At 42.8% G+C, this 15,801-nt stretch overlaps 1 long non-coding RNA gene across 3 annotated transcripts in view; it reads left to right on the top strand.

Moving 5' to 3' along the window:
- Positions 1-13,950, top strand: part of LOC119860400 — a 38,564-nt gene extending 24,614 nt beyond the window's left edge. For 2 of the 3 annotated variants that reach the window (XR_005294524.2, XR_006273875.1), the window contains exons 2-4: positions 12,291-12,413; positions 12,505-12,609; positions 13,803-13,950. This is a non-coding gene — a long non-coding RNA (uncharacterized LOC119860400). The remainder of the gene's footprint in view (positions 1-12,290; positions 12,414-12,504; positions 12,610-13,802) is intronic. The other variant, XR_005294525.2, reaches the window with a different exon arrangement.
- Positions 13,951-15,801: the final 1,851 nt, after the last annotated feature.

The following is a 15,801-nucleotide window of genomic DNA, read 5'->3' as shown; positions in this document are numbered from 1 at the left end:
GTCAGCAGCGCACATGGAGAAAGGCAAAGGAGCTGAGACCAGGAGGAAAAGCACAAAGTCTCATTGGGTATTAGAAACCCATCAGCAGCCGTAAGAAGGAGAACACTCTGTGTCTTAGGCCGCCTCCTTCTATTGGCAGGAAAGGGGTTAACGCTGTCCCTCTGGCTTAGGATCAGTTGGCAGGGTAACTGGGGGGAATTAATGGCATCCCATCACACCAGACAGGGGATGTGGGCCTGAATCTAGCAGAAGGCAGGGAGGCTCTCTGGGGAGAGGGGCAGAACTGTGAGGAGAACCCGGCAAGGGGGGGTGTTTCTCTTCCTGTCTGGCCCTGGGTGAAATGGGCCAAGACTCATACCTTACTCCAGACTCTGGCTGAGAAAAACCCCGGGACTCTTCTGTCTGGCAGAACATTTTTTACATTGACCTCCCTGCTTTATAATCCAACCTGCTGCAAAGGTGTTTAAACTCCCCCTCAGAGTGCGGGATCCTTTCATGTCCACACCAGCCTGTCATACCTTCCAACATGACTGCTGGGGGTCTACAGATTGGGGGAGAAGGGACAAGATTGCAACTCCATGGCCAAAACTAAACCTGTAAGACAGTGGATTTCAGTAAAATGCTCGTCTTGTTGCCTAATAATAATTAATATTTAGAATGTACTGATGTTTTATTGCAAAACGTGAGACAGATATTATGTAATTAAGCAAATTGATCGTTCTGGGTAGGGGCTGATATAAAGAGCAGCTGACTAGAGTAACCTCTTTGGGGCAGGGACCATGTTTTTGTTCTGTGTTTTGTGCAATACCTAACACCATGGGACCTTGATTTATGAGAAGGGTCCCCAGTGCAAATAATAAATAACAAATAATGATGGTGTCAGTTTATGGGAAACTCGTATGAAATGTTCTCCAATAAATCAGATCTAGTTAGAGTATTAGCCAGAGCTAGCACTTGAAGTCTGGAAATTCAAATCTGGACCCTGGAAGGAGAAACCACCGGAAGTTGAAGCTAGACAAATTCAGATTAGAAATAAGATGTAAATTTTTAATTGCGAGAGTAATTAATCATTGGAACAATCCACCAAGATGGATTCTCCATCACTGACCATTTTAAAATCAAGATTATATATATATTTTTTTTAAAAGATCTGCTCTAGGAATTATTCTGGAGAAGTTCCATGGCCTGTGTTACACAAGGGATCAGGCTAGATGCTCACAATGGTCCCTTCTGGCCTTGCAGGCCAAGATTCAAACCAGCCCTTTACACTTTTGGTTCTGAGTTACATCCAAAAATGGAAGGGGCCTGTTTTTCAGCTCAGATGCACCTAGGATCTTGTGGAACAGGAGGCTATAATGCAGGTGCAGGGGACAAGTTGCCAGAACAGATGAACTGTTAAAGTTATCAGGCACATGTCTTGTTAATGATACAAAGAAGGAATAAGGAATCTGGAGAATCCAAGAGATGTAAAGCAGAATTTAACACTGCAGAATTTTCATATAGAAGTGTTTATACAAGGGGGGAGATGCTCTTCAAATGGGATTTGTACCTAATGAAAACAGAAAGGAATTCGGTGGAGGAACTTCATCCTGGCATTGGTACAAAGGCTGGCCAAATGACTTAAAAGGGTAAGCCTGATCCTGAGGCTGCCCTAACTCATGCCTATCGGCCCTACACCACAATGGAACGTGGTTTACCCAAGGTGGGCATGTAGCTGGTTTTCAGCCATTTTGAGTACAAGGGAACTTTGAACTGAGCCTTCATTCTGTTCTGTGATGGTGTTTAAGAACTGGAATAAATGCCCAGGGAGGTTGTGGAATTCTGTCACTGGAGATTTTTAAGAGCAGGTTAGACAAACACCTGTCAGGGATGGTCTAGATAATACTTAGTCCTGCCATGAGTGCAGGGGACTGGACTAGATGACCTCTCGAGGTCCCTTCCAGTCCTACAACTCTGATTCTATGATGGAGCGAGAGGGGCAAAGTCTCTTCAGCTTTAAAGGTGGCCTGCAAAGGGAAAAATTCATGAGCCCTTTTGCATGTCTGTATAGTGATCACAGATGGGGAGAGCAGGGGGTGTTCTGCATGGTTTTGACCTTTAAGAAATATCAGGACTCTCACATCTGGTCTTTTCTGTTCCGGAAGAACCTTGTGAGGCTTCAGATATGGACTGTGGGTTTTTTCCAACCATGAACTGAAGGGGTTTGGTGTCAACTCTTGCACACACGTATCAGTTTTCCACACGTCTCCATGGTGTTTGAGTGAGAAAGGTGTCAGCAAAACCAATCGGAAAGTGATTTAAAGAGTCTGAATAAAAATCACTTCCCTTCTCACACCAGGCCACTTCACCTTGACTGGTCCCATTAAGTAGTTATGCTGAAGCATCTGTTCCATCTTGTATTTAGTTGTGGCACTCTGAGTCATTTTCCCAGACCAGAAGAAGAGCTCTGATTAAGCCGGAAAACTTGGCTCTCTCACCAACAGAAGTTGGTCCAATAAAAGACATCACCTCACCCACCTTCTCTCTCTAACTTCCCTTCTCAGTTAATCCGCATTGGCTCGTGTAGCGTCCATGATCTTCTAAACCTGCTATATTCCAATTGTCCATAGATCCTACCAGAAATACCTGGGAGACTAAACTTGAATTTCTAATATTAAAAACAAGCAGGGAATAATAATTTCAGTCCTTCTGTAGTCATCATAAATCAGCCAAAAAGAGGCACAAATCTATTTTTTTCTTTGCTGGTCATCTTTTAGTAAGGAATAAGCAACCTGGTTCAAAGATTTTTGAGGCCAGAAGGGGTCATTAGATCACTAGTCTGACTTTCTGTATACCACAGGCTGTAGGATTTCACCCAGCTACCCATGTATTGAGCCCAATAACTTGAGTTTGACTAGAGCATATCTGCATAGATACTTACCTGGTGTGGATACTTTGCCCAAAATTCCACCTGATCCCAAACATGAGCCTTTTTTAGCCATTATTGTCCACTTTTGCTCCTTATTGAACTTTCTGTTTCTGATCCGGGTTGGTAGGTGGAACTGCTGGAATAACTACCTGAACAGCTATTCCCCTAGAATTGCCAGCCTCATTAAAAGCACCAAAAAAAAAAATCCTGTAAGAAAACCTATTCTCATGACATTTCCAATCCAACTTTTCAGCCCCAAGACCTGCGGAGAAGATTCAGATAACCATCTAAAGCTTGTGTTGCGTGGGCAAAGCAAATCACACTCTAACCTATCTGAGATATGCCTGTGACTCCCTTGGTAAGAGGAATTTCTAAGCCTGGAGCAATGTATGGTCATGAGAGCTTTCCAAGAAATAAATATAGGAATAAATATTTACCTTCTTTGTCCAACTCTCCAAACTAAGAGTTGTGCTGAAACAATTATCTTTCCCTTTTAAGCTGTATTTATTTTGAGACTTATCTGGCATGAGAAAGCAGCCCCAGATTTAAGTAATGTACACCTTTTGTCCTGTGAGTAAGGGGAAACGATAAATGTTAACATACTCTACGTATTTGTGCTCCATTAGGTCCAGAACTGCACATTGGTGTTAAGAAGTGTTTGGGATCATAATAGAGGTGGTAAAGTCTGTTGCTTATGGTGCCAGATTAGAGAATTTCAATCTTGCTTGAGGTTTGTATTGTGGAAATATTTCCTAATGACCCAGATGGAAATAACATCCATACCACAATGTAAAGACCTGGTTGGTGTTTTTTCATCTAGAGTTGGATACACTTGGCAGAGACCATTTTTCCCACCAATTTAAGTTTTTGAACAGTTGATTTTAATAAAAGAAAAACAACTTTGAGCGAACAAGAAAACTATGTCCTCCAATGTTTTCCAAAGACAGCCAACTTCCTGTGAAGGCCCTTAAACTCCAATTCTGTTTTTCCAGTAGCCTTGGTTGCCATGTTTTATTTATTATATTCCCCCTTTTAAAAATCGTGCATGGTAATGATAAACTGGAGGTGCCTGTAACTTAATATCTATGTATTTCAAAACTACACATAGCTGGTGTAAATCGCATTACACCAGTTTCAACTAGTTGAGGATCTGTTTTTCTTGTTAGTTTTGTTTAGTTAGTGGTATTATAGTAGTTTTTAGAAGCCTCTAACCAAGATCAGGGCTTCATTGTACCAGGTGTGTAACATTCCCTGCTACAAAGATGTTACGATGTAAACGGACAAGACAGACAAAGGAAATATTACTATCTCCATTTTATTGATGGGGAACAGAAGCACAGATGGGGAACAGGGCTTATCCATGGACCCTTAGTCCCTGAATTGTAGAATATCAGGGTTGGAAGGGACCTCAGGAGGTCATCTTGTCCAACCCCCTGCTCAAAGCAGGACCAATCCCCAACTAAATCAGTCCACACTAGCTGAGATATAACTTGTAATGCACACTAGTGAGTTGTACAGTTATTAACCCATGTAGACTCTGTTGGTGTGCACTCAAAGTTTCCTAGTACACATTGATATAGTCTCTTTTCAAACCGTATTGTTGTACATTAGAATTTACAAACCAGCTGGTGCTGATAAAAACACAGTGTAGACAAGCCCTAAGTAACTTGCTCAGGGTAATATAGGGAGCTTGTGTCAGAGTCGAGAACTGAACCCAAGATCTCTTGAGTTCCAGTGCAGGGGTTTATCCACAAGACAGCCCTCAAAAGGACAATCATAGGCCTCCGCATAACAGTCAAAATCAGGGACCAGCTGACCACTGAACTTTCACTCTAATTCTGAACCAAACGTTTCCCTGTTTTAAACTTTTAAAAGTTTGGTTCATTTGTTTACTCTCAATATTTGACACTTTTTACTTCCAACTGGAACCCAAATCAGAAGGTCTAAAGTATCGTAAGAAAGTATCTGCTCTGGCTAGATGCTGGTGGTATCTGAATCCTTGCAAGCAGGCCTGTTCTCGTGAGACTTTCAGCTCAGGGGGCTGAGCTAAGTATCGAGTTGTTCTGTCGTTATTTGTACCAAAGCTTCCAAAACTTTGAAGTTGAACCATCCCTGTAAAACCTGCAGGGAACTGGGCTGGTGCCCACTAGCCTTTAATTTCTAAGTTAAAAACAGGCAATCTATTATATAGGAGCAGAAGTGTGTACACACAGTGGAATTTCTCACAGTGTTATTTATTCAGGGACTTCTGCATTATCCATCACCTTTACAAACTAACACAAAATAGCTAATAGACCACAAGGACAATGTATTCTATATTTAATTCCTTTTCCTTCAGTAGGCCCACACCTTCAACTGACAAGACTGTAATTAATTAAAAGCCTGATTTAATTGGTTAGCTTTACATCATGCCTTAAAGATTGATAGGTGTTGGCTTTAGCGTACAGAGAGGCCGTGAGCTCCAGATTAGAAGGGTCTGCTGCTAGTCCAGGAAATTTGTACTCTTGGCAACCACTGCATGTTAGTGGATATTTAATTGGATCACAAGATGACATCTCATGATGGGCTCCACTGGTGCATGATGTACCCACTGGAGACTGGGAAGTGGATCTATTGGATTTGGACCCCCCCAGTGATGGTTGCCTTCCCATCTGGATCAACTCCATTTTACAAGTCTCCCCATGTGAAAGGGATCCCCATTTTCTCACTGTCCAGGGTACCAGAACCACTGCACAAGGGTCTGTGAGTGCCTCTTCGGCACTCTCTGCAGGGACTGAATGGGTCCTGGTGAAAGAGCGACCCTCTTGTCCCAGAGCAGAGCATGCGGGCAAGAGCAGTGCTGGAGGAAGCCTTCATTGCTTTTGCTCATGCTGTAGCTGTTCTATAAATAAGTAGGACTGTCAATCCAGCACCTTTCCGGAGCCTTAAATTCCACTTAAACCCTTTACATTAAAAGGTATGTCCAGCGCATGTGGTGCAGGATGTTTAACATACCGGGTACTAAATTGACATCAGTGCTTCAAGGGTCTGACTGGCATGTTATTAAACACTTTACAGTATACCAAGTTGCCAAATACCTTCCATTTAAATGAACTGCCCTTTGTGTTATTCCAAGCAATTAAACCACATTATATTTTTAATCTGACATTTTAGCTGGCGCAAAGGTCTGTTTTAAATATTGCAATCTTTTGATCCTCCAGTTATAACCACGAGCTGACTGGGGTGTTTCATCTATTTGAACTTAATGTTACAAGCGTGGTGACTTTCAGAGGAATTGCGCTTTCCATTTTGTTCCTCCCTTGGTGCATGCGTGACAAGCTGTGCGCGAATCACTTTATTACCATGTTCCTACAATTAAAGACAAGCCTGATCTCAAGTCTAGGCCTAGATTTCAAATACTTTCATTGTCGAGGATATTCAGAGTCAGGATCCACTTCATGCCCATTCCCCACACAGTCTGGCTGCTTTATACCCGTCGACCAGATCCTCTGCTGAAGTAAGTCACCGTCACACAGAGAATAGAATTCATTAGGGTTTGTGGAGAGCTGTCACAAAGAGAGAAAGGAGTGCACATCAGGATTTATCCTGGATTAAAGTTGGAGATTATGCTTTGCAGTTGAACTGTGAACAGCGACAGCTGAGGTGATATAGTGGTCAATAAAATATGAAAGCTGTTGACATTAGGATCACAATTTATAGCAAAGTTCCTGACAGCCACTGGAGGAGCCGACACAAGTTGCTTTTCACATGTGGCAAGCAGGGGTCAGGTTCACGGGGGGAATTTATTTATTGAAACTTCTTATTGCTGTACTTCTAAATCTGCAGCGTATCGTTAACCTGTGAGCTGTGAACAAAGGCTGTCTTTTCCCAAAGATAGTAATTTGGGGGGAGGGGGTGGTTTAAATCAATTTGGAAGGCGAGCGATCCAACCAAGCTGGAAAAGAAAACAATGACTCTTAGAACAGACGGGCATGTTACTGGAGAGACAATGCCTCTACAATCAACCACAATGTTGGCTTGTAAACTCTATTTATGCAGGTGGAACACAATCCTTGCCACTGGAAATAGTGTGTGCTCATTGTGTTAAATCCTTTCCCGCTGTTGGCATCCTGTTTAAACATATCGAATGCGAATGGGGTGCCTGCTATTCATTTGCAGACCCCTCGTGATAATGGGAACCGTAATGGTATAATTTATGCAGAATAAACTAAGAGGAGCTGCAAAGTGGAGTTAAGTGCATGAAATATTGAATTGAGAAAAAAAGATAACAAAGACCAATATTTTTTGCTGCCTTATTTGCTGGGCCTATGTAATTGCCCATGTACATGGAGAGAGAGGAATCAGCCAGCAGCAGTGCTGGGCTCAAATGACTCTGACTTTGCTGGAAGAGAGAACCAGAGTGGATAAACAAATATTGGGTCAAATCAATAATTCCCCATAAGTTAATGGAATTACATTGGGGATGAATTTGGACCCATTCACTTTTCTGTACATGTGATCGAACTATTTAGAAGAGTGTTGCAATTAACATTTAGCTGTTTATTATTATTTGCTTAGAGCCATCAATGTAATCAGTAAAACTTAAAACAGAGAAACAAAGATGGCAGCTGCAGCGAAGGGCTTTTGCTCCAAGGTCTTTGTTGTTAACATTATTTTAGTGTCTATGTGCCGTGCATGATACAAAGTCAAAGAGCACAAGAGTCTCTGCCCCCAAAGAATTTATTGTCTATATAGACAAAGGGAGGGAGGAGAAACAGTCCCAATGTCACAGGCAGAGCTGGGATTAGAACCCAGGATTCCTGACTCCCACACCAATGTCCTCGTCACCAGACCACATTATCTCCCTGAGCTAAACCAGTCCCTTTTACCTCAAATTTATCAGAGTTGCCAACATCACTGCAGCTCCCTCATTTTACCAAGAGAGAGAGAGAGTGGTGGTGACCACTGGCATATTTACCACCAGCTTGTTTAGACCTTCTCTGAGTAAGGTTGGACAACATGATGGTAGCAGTTGCAGGAAACTGGTCTATTCTAGGGCTCTGCTGTTTGCTACCCCAGCTAAAGTTGAGTTGTTGTTTGCAAAAGTAGAAAAAGTAGAAAAATAGGGACAAAAAAGTGTAGCAGACAGATACACACAAGACAGAAGGTACTTAAAAATCCAGAGCAAGGAAGAATGTAGGCCCAAATTTTACCATCTTGAACTGAGCAAAACTCCCATTGAGCTCAATGGGCTTCTGTTCAACTGTGGACCCTGGAAGTCATTCCTTAGAGGCTTTTTATTCTGTATAACTGTGGTTCTTGGGGTACCCAGGACTGTGAGTCACCTGTTAGCCCGTCTCCAGCGTGAGTGAGTATTGCCTGTGCCTAGCTGCGTGTTAGCGCCCTAACAACACCAGCCTGTCAACCAGTCTCCTCCGGGTTATTCCAGCCTTGTCTTTGCCTTGCAGGTTAACAGTAGGTGCACCACTGTCTTGAGTCCCTTTGAAGCATTCCCCTGTGGTAACCAGCCCTTGACACTGGCTGCTCACAGAGGTCCCAAATTCTCTGCACTCCAGGGAACAGCGTACCCCAGTTTGCCAGCTTCACCTTAAACCACCACTCCTGTATAACACACAGCACTTGTAATAAAATAAAAAGAAGGTTTATTTAGGAAAGGACAGATTCTAAGAGAAACAAAAAGAAAAGGAGTACTTGTGGCACCTTAGAGACTAACAAATTTATTAGAGCATAAGCTTTCATGAGCTACAGCTCACTTCATCGGATGCATTTGGTGGAAAAAACAGAGGAGAGATTTATATACACACACACAGAGAACATGAAACAATGGGTTTATCATACACACTGTAAGGAGAGTGATCACTTAAGATAAGCCATCACCAGCAGCAGGGGGGGAAAAGGAGGAAAACCTTTCATGGTGACAAGCAAGGTAGGCTAATTCCAGCAGTTAACAAGAATATCAGAGGAACAGTGGGGCGTGGGGTGGGAGGGAGAAATACCATGGGGAAATAGTTTTACTTTGTGTAATGACTCATCCATTCCCAGTCTCTATTCAAGCCTATCCCATTTGCAACTTAGGCTTGAATAGAGACTGGGAATGGATGAGTCATTACACAAAGTAAAACTATTTCCCCATGTTTCAGAGTAGCAGCCGTGTTAGTCTGTATTCGCAAAAAGAAAAGGAGTACTTGTGGCACCTTAGAGACTAACAAATTTATTAGAGCATAAGCTTTTGTGAGCTACAGCTCACTTCATCGGATGCATTTGCCATGGTATTTCTCCCTCCCACTCCACCCCCCACTGTTCCTCTGATATTCTTGTTGACTGCTGGAATTAGCCTACCTTGCTTGTCACCATGAAAGGTTTTCCTCCTTCCCCCCCCTGCTGCTGGTGATGGCTTATCTTAAGTGATCACTCTCCTTACAGTGTGTATGATAAACCCATTGTTTCATGTTCTCTGTGTGTGTGTATATATAAATCTTTCCTCTGTTTTTTCCACCAAATGCATCCGATGAAGTGAGCTGTAGCTCACGAAAGCTTATGCTCTAATAAATTTGTTAGTCTCTAAGGTGCCACAAGTACTCCTTTTCTTTTTGCGAATACAGACTAACACGGCTGCTACTCTGAAACCTAAGAGAAACAAGACAGTGATGGGAACAGATGGTTACAATACAAAACAAAATCATAAAATGTGAACCTGGGTCCAACACTTATTAACAGTTACCTTTCCCGCCTAATAAAGCAGGTTACCCCACATCTGTTGCAGAGCTGGCTGGCTTCACAGGAACCACGATCCAGTTTTTCATGAGAACGCCCCTGCCCCTTGAGATGTCGCCTCAGTAAAGGGATACAGAGTGCCTTCCCCACCCTGTGTTATACTGAAGCAGTCTTTTGTCTTTAGCCATAGACAGGGTGATTTCCATTGCTTGCAGTTGTTTCTGAGGCCTTTCCATTGAAAGGCTTTGGATGGAGCAAGGCGAGACAATTGAACCTTTCATTACATCCTCTGCTTATCAGGGCGGGAGGACATCTCCTTCTTGCTTGAATGGGCCAGTACTGAGACACATTATTGCCTGGTGACAAACTTTTACTCCAAGTCCATACAGCATACTTTCAATATACTTATATTATTCCTTCATTATTACCTATACATACATCTCACAGTGATTATAAAGCTTGACAAGTTAAGAGCTTTCTGTAGAAATCTGACATGCTATGCTTTATGGATAAATTTCCTGAAAGACATGTGTTTGGTGTAGTGAGTTTGTCAGCTTTGAGATGAGTCATTTGCAAAGAATTGGGGTTCCTTTACCAAGGAGCCTCTGTGTCACAACCACCTTTTATTATTAATTATTTGCATTCCTGGACCAGGTTCCTATTGTGTTAGGCACTTGTTAGGCACACAACAATAAGATGGTCCAGCCTCAAGGAGCTTACAATCAAGTATAAGGAAAGAGACCACAAATGAATTCAGATGGGGGAGTACAAGGAAACACTGAGACAATATGGTTTCAGAGTAGCAGCCGTGTTAGTCTGTATTCGCAAAAAGAAAAGGAGTACTTGTGGCTCACGAAAGCTTATGCTCTAATAAATTTGTTAGTCTCTAAGGTGCCACAAGTACTCCTTTTCTTTTTGAGACAATATGGTTAGCATGGTCGGCTCTGATCTCTGCACAGGAGTAGCCTAGTCTTTATGAAGGCTTTTGTAGGTTTAATGGTCTTATTCAGGGCTCTTATTTAAAAGCTATTATCTAGCCCTTTGGGGTCAGCTAGTATCTGAAGGGAGCAGACCTCCCTCCCAGGCAGATGCTGTTACGGTCTTCCTTCCTTTCCCATCCTTCACAGCATGTTGTGTGTAAGAGTTAAGCCACATGTTAGATTTTAATCTGTCTGTTGGGAATGTGGAGGGGTAAGGAGTTGGAGTCAGCGGGGCTGGATATTCTGGCCCTGCTGTATTTTATGTTCATTTGTTCTCCAAGTGCAATCATTTTGTTTTTATTTAGCTGACGGGACGGTTTTCCAGGAACTTGTTTTAATTTATAATGCTGAATCTGAGCACGATTCAAGCGATTTTGGGGCTTGACTCTGAAGCAGGTCTGACGAGAATAACTTGCAATAGACCATTGCTAGGAATCCTTCCTTTCTAGGTACTGGCAGGGTGCTTTCATGCCACAGATCTTCAAAAAAGTCCAGAGCAGGCTGAAAAATCTCACACAAAACATTTTCCCATCTGAAAATGAGGTTTTTGACAATATCAAAGTTGTCCAGATTTCGGTGGCATTTTCTGACAGGTGAATCCAAACTCAATGTTTCAGGATGACCTGAGATTAAACTTGGGTCGACAAATCAAACACAAAACATTTTTATTTCAGGTCGGCCTTACTTTCTGCATTTCAAAGTGGTGCTGTGTTGCATCTGAGTTCCCACGTCCCTCCTGCTGCCATTCTCTTCTATGGGCCTTGCTCCTCAACTTATCTACCTCTCCTATAATGGTCTTTCCCTGTAGCCGAGTTGCCGCTATGCGTATGGAAATACCTCTGGCTTCCGAATCAAAAGTTTTGAGAACTTTTTTTTCTACAAAAAGTTTTGACATTTAAACTTTCCATCCTGATTTAGACCAAAAACAAATACTACACTATCAGAATTTCCTTTGGGGTGGTTTTTCCAATCAGCTTTGTTGGAGTTTCATGATACTCATTCAGAAGACTAAATGTGTAGGGAAAAACTCTTTGGCTCTGGGAAACATACATACTGAGGCTGAGTTAAAGCTGACATGAGCAACATCGGAACACAATCATAGAAGGGGCAATTTGTTTTTTTATTTGAGTATCTTGTGCCCCTAAAACATGTCACAAAAGTGCTCTGGGGAGGAGGGGGGGTTATGTTAAAAATATGGTCTCTCTAAATGATGATATTTTACAGTTGGATCAAAAAGATCTCAAAGTGTTTTACACATATATTTATTTTTCATTAAGGATCAACTAGCTGAAGGGGGGTTCCAAAGAGAATGGAGCTCAGATGTTCTCAGCAGTGGCAGATGACAAAACCAGGAGCAATGGTCTCAAGTTGCAGTGGGGGAGGTCTAGGTTGGATATTAGGAAAAACTATTTCACTAGAGGGTGGTGAAGCACTGGAATGGGTTACCTAGGGAGATGGTAGAATCTCCATCCTTAGAGATTTTTAAAGGCTCGGCTTGACAAAGCCCTGGCTGGGATGATTTAGTTAGTGTTGGTCCTGCTTTGAGCAGGGGGTTGGACTAGACCTCGTGAGGTCTCTTCCAACCCTATGATTCTATGATCATAAGAGCCCTGGAATGAAAGTAAATATTTACCAGTGTGAAATCTGGGGCACAACCTGATTTTAATGACTTATTTATGGTCCCACAGTGAGATGGAGGCAGGATAAAACCTCAGCTTTCCCAACACCCAGTCCTGTGATCTAACGATTGTACTTCCTCACTTCTAAATTGGGAGCCTATTCTGAAGGATCTGATCTTAGCATGAAATCTGGTAAGCATCATTTCTCATGAAAAATCTATTAGAGGTTAGAAAAAGAGGTCTGTGTCATTCATTCTGTTCTGACTGGTGTCTTACGTTGAAGTCAGATTGTCCTAGGGTTTGCGGCTCTAAAGTGAAACTGGAATGACCTGTCCCCCGAAGGCAGAAGCAAAAAAAGAGTGAAGGCAACACACATAACACTGCAGATGTAAGTAACTAGGGGCACCTTTATCACATCTTCTGTTGAGAGGTCTTTTAGTAGTACAGTCTTGCAGACATGACATGACTAACTGTAGATCAAAGGAAGCTCAGCCTCAGTGGCCCAAATGTGAAACATGTTTTAACTTAATAGGGTTAGAATAATAGTGGCTTGGATTGTGTGTGGGAGAAATCTGCATCTGTAATAAAGTGAGAGGGACAGATGTCCTGTTAAAGATACTCCCATGGCTGTGATTCTTCACTGCCAAAGCCACTACCTACCCTCCCACAACTTCCAGAGAGAGATTGGCTGGCCAGAGATTTGGATTACAAGACAGCACTTGCATTAAGAACAGACACACACAGAGCAGGAGGAGGGAGAGAGAACAAATGGGGCAGGGGAGGTTGGAGGAAAGGCAAGATGGGTTCTCGATGGAAAGCCTGCTCTTCCCCTTTGAGGAAAATAAAAGGGTAGGTGTCCTGGAGCAAAGCAGAGACGGCCATGCCAAACAGCTGGAGAAATCTACCAGGCCTCTAGTCAGTCATCTTCTGCTAATCTTGTTTTACGGCTGTGCACAAGAGGAGACATTGAAATAAAGATGCTCTTTATTTGGATAGTGGAATCTTTTTCACCAACAAGTTTGTAGCATCTTGCCTACAGAAGCTGCTTTAGTCTGAAACTGGATTGGCAATCACCTAAGATAGTGTTTCAAAGGGGTTTCGTGACAGAGGGAACTTTCACTGTGAGATGAGGCCACCTAGTCAGTAGACTCCAGCATCTGGAAGCTAATCCCCAGAGCACAGGCTGTCGGAAGAGGCTGCTGGCCAAGAGACAGGGCAGGATGACAGATAGCCCAGGCAGCAGGGAAAGGGAAAAGATCAGGCAGGTGGCCCATGGAAGGGAAAGACATGGAGGATTCTCCTTCTTGACTTGAGGAGAGAGAACCCAAATATTCATCACCTAGGGCAGAGACACACCTACGGCTGCCCCTGACTGGCTAACTTTTGCAAAAGACAAATCGGTTCTGTCACTTGGGCAGATGCTGCAACAGCTAGTACTGCATTTTCACATCGAAGCTGCCACATTTACACACAGATGTGAGAAGCAAAATAAAAACTATGGGATCAGGATCCTTCTCCGTCCTGCTTGGTAGTAGCTGCTAGTCAGTAGTCAGCACTGAAGCACTCTCCTTCACTTTCTAGGTGCTCAAAGCTTCCTGACGTTTGAGAGTCCGTGAAATACAGGTGCTCTTAGGATCAAGTTCCTGGCAGAGTGAATTGTTCCCTGACATCTGCAAGAACCTGCACAGTGATCTGCTCTTCAATATCTGTTTCAAATTCAATAAACTTTACAGCAGCCACATCTAACCACAGTGTGTTTTATCCTTTAACCGCTGCCACAACTATGTAGTGAAACACATTTTTCCATCTTTCCCTAAAGAGTTCAATTAGCACATGATCTAGGCTGTTATCTAAGCATGAAGCAAATGCCATTAATGACCAGTGTGATTTATGGCATCAGTTAACGAGGTAAGATCCAATGTCACAAACGCATAGGGAGATCTGGATGCTCTTGTTCAAATCACAAACCAATGCCAGCTGCTTCTAAGTTTGTCTCTGCCATCTCCATAATAGTGGAAAAAATTGTAAAGTGGTCTTGAAATCTCCATAATTTTGATTGGCTAAACCAGTCACATGGTTTTATTGTATAGCTTACTGATTTCCATTTCATTTGTGGTGGGCAGGTACAGGACAGGCTTTGGCCGTGCGGGTTTCCCACACACTATCTTGCTAATGTACCTCAAGCACATTGACCATCTCTAGTGGTGAGAAGGGGGATTAATCTCGATAGCCTATTCAATCCCTGGACTCGCTGTGACTGCTAACAGGGTGGCCAATGAGTGCCAATTGCGATGGTGATGTCAATGCCTGTCTTCAAGAAACTAGCCTGAAGACCAATTCACCACAGTGCAACAGGGAGCAAATGCATGGAGTCCTATCCAAATAATGCTCATGCGAGCAAACCAACAGCTTATTAAACACAAGTATGGATGTGTACATCCCTCTTGCAAGAGTTAAATCAATGTCAGCATCAAAGAGTGTCTGATTCTACACCCATTCCCTGATTATGCTTCTCTAGGGGATATGCCTGAGGCATCAGCCATGTCAGTATCACTGCTACCCAGAAGAACTGACCACCACAGATATTTGAGCGCTTCAGAAACGTATTACTCGGAGTATTTCTAGACTCTAGTCCTGGCCAGGCACTCACCACTGGTAAATATGCAGCTTTGTTGTGATGCCATCAAAGCTAGTGGTAGTGTCAACAAGGGAAGTTGGCAGTGTCATTTACGATTGTTTGCATGAATGAAGATTTGCCCTACGGAGAAGCCCTTTAGAATTAATGGAAGAGTGTAATCTTTCTGTAAGGCACTTTAACCATCCTCTAGAATTGAAAAGATAATGATATCCATGCTGTAGTAGCCTAATGAATGGTTCAAAAAATCTGTAGAAAGGAGACCATTTGTGTAGTAAATTCTATAGGTCTTTTAAAGTCATTTCTATAGAGTTTTATTGGTTTCCTCCACATTAACTTCCATACAACTTTTGCATATGGATTTGTTTGTCAGAAGAATGGGACAGTAGAACCTCAGAGTTGCAAACCCTAGAGTTACAAATTGACCAGTCGACCTCACACCTTAGTACGCAATCAGGCAGCAGCAGAGACAAAAAAAAAAAAAAAGCAAATACCGTACTGTGTTAAACATAAACTACTAAAAAAAAGGGAAAGCAGCATTTTTCTTCTGCACAGTAAAGTTTCAAAGCTGCATTAAGTCAATGTTCAGTTGTAAACATTTGAAAGAACCACCATAACTGTTTGTTCAAAGTTACAGACCTTTCAGAGTTACAAACAACCTCCATTCCTGAGGTGTTTGTAACTCTGAGGTTCTACTGTATTCATGAAATAGATCCAATAAGGCCCTGGGAGAGAGAGAGGGAGTTATGCCATGTTTACAAGTATATTATATTACAGGGATTGGCATCCTTTGACACGCGACCCACCAAGGTAAACACTTGGCCGGGCCGGGCCAGTTTGTTTACCTGCCACGTCCGCAGGTTCGGCCAATTGCAGCTACCACTGGCCGCGGTTCGCCGCTCCAGGCCGATGGGGGCTGCAGGAAGCAGCGTGGGCCGAGAGATG

The sequence above is a fragment of the Dermochelys coriacea genome, chromosome 8 (assembly GCF_009764565.3).
Source record: "Dermochelys coriacea isolate rDerCor1 chromosome 8, rDerCor1.pri.v4, whole genome shotgun sequence".
Taxonomy (NCBI): domain Eukaryota; kingdom Metazoa; phylum Chordata; order Testudines; family Dermochelyidae; genus Dermochelys; species Dermochelys coriacea.
Note: the sequence above shows the minus strand (reverse complement) of the source record. Positions and strands in the feature narration are given on the sequence as shown.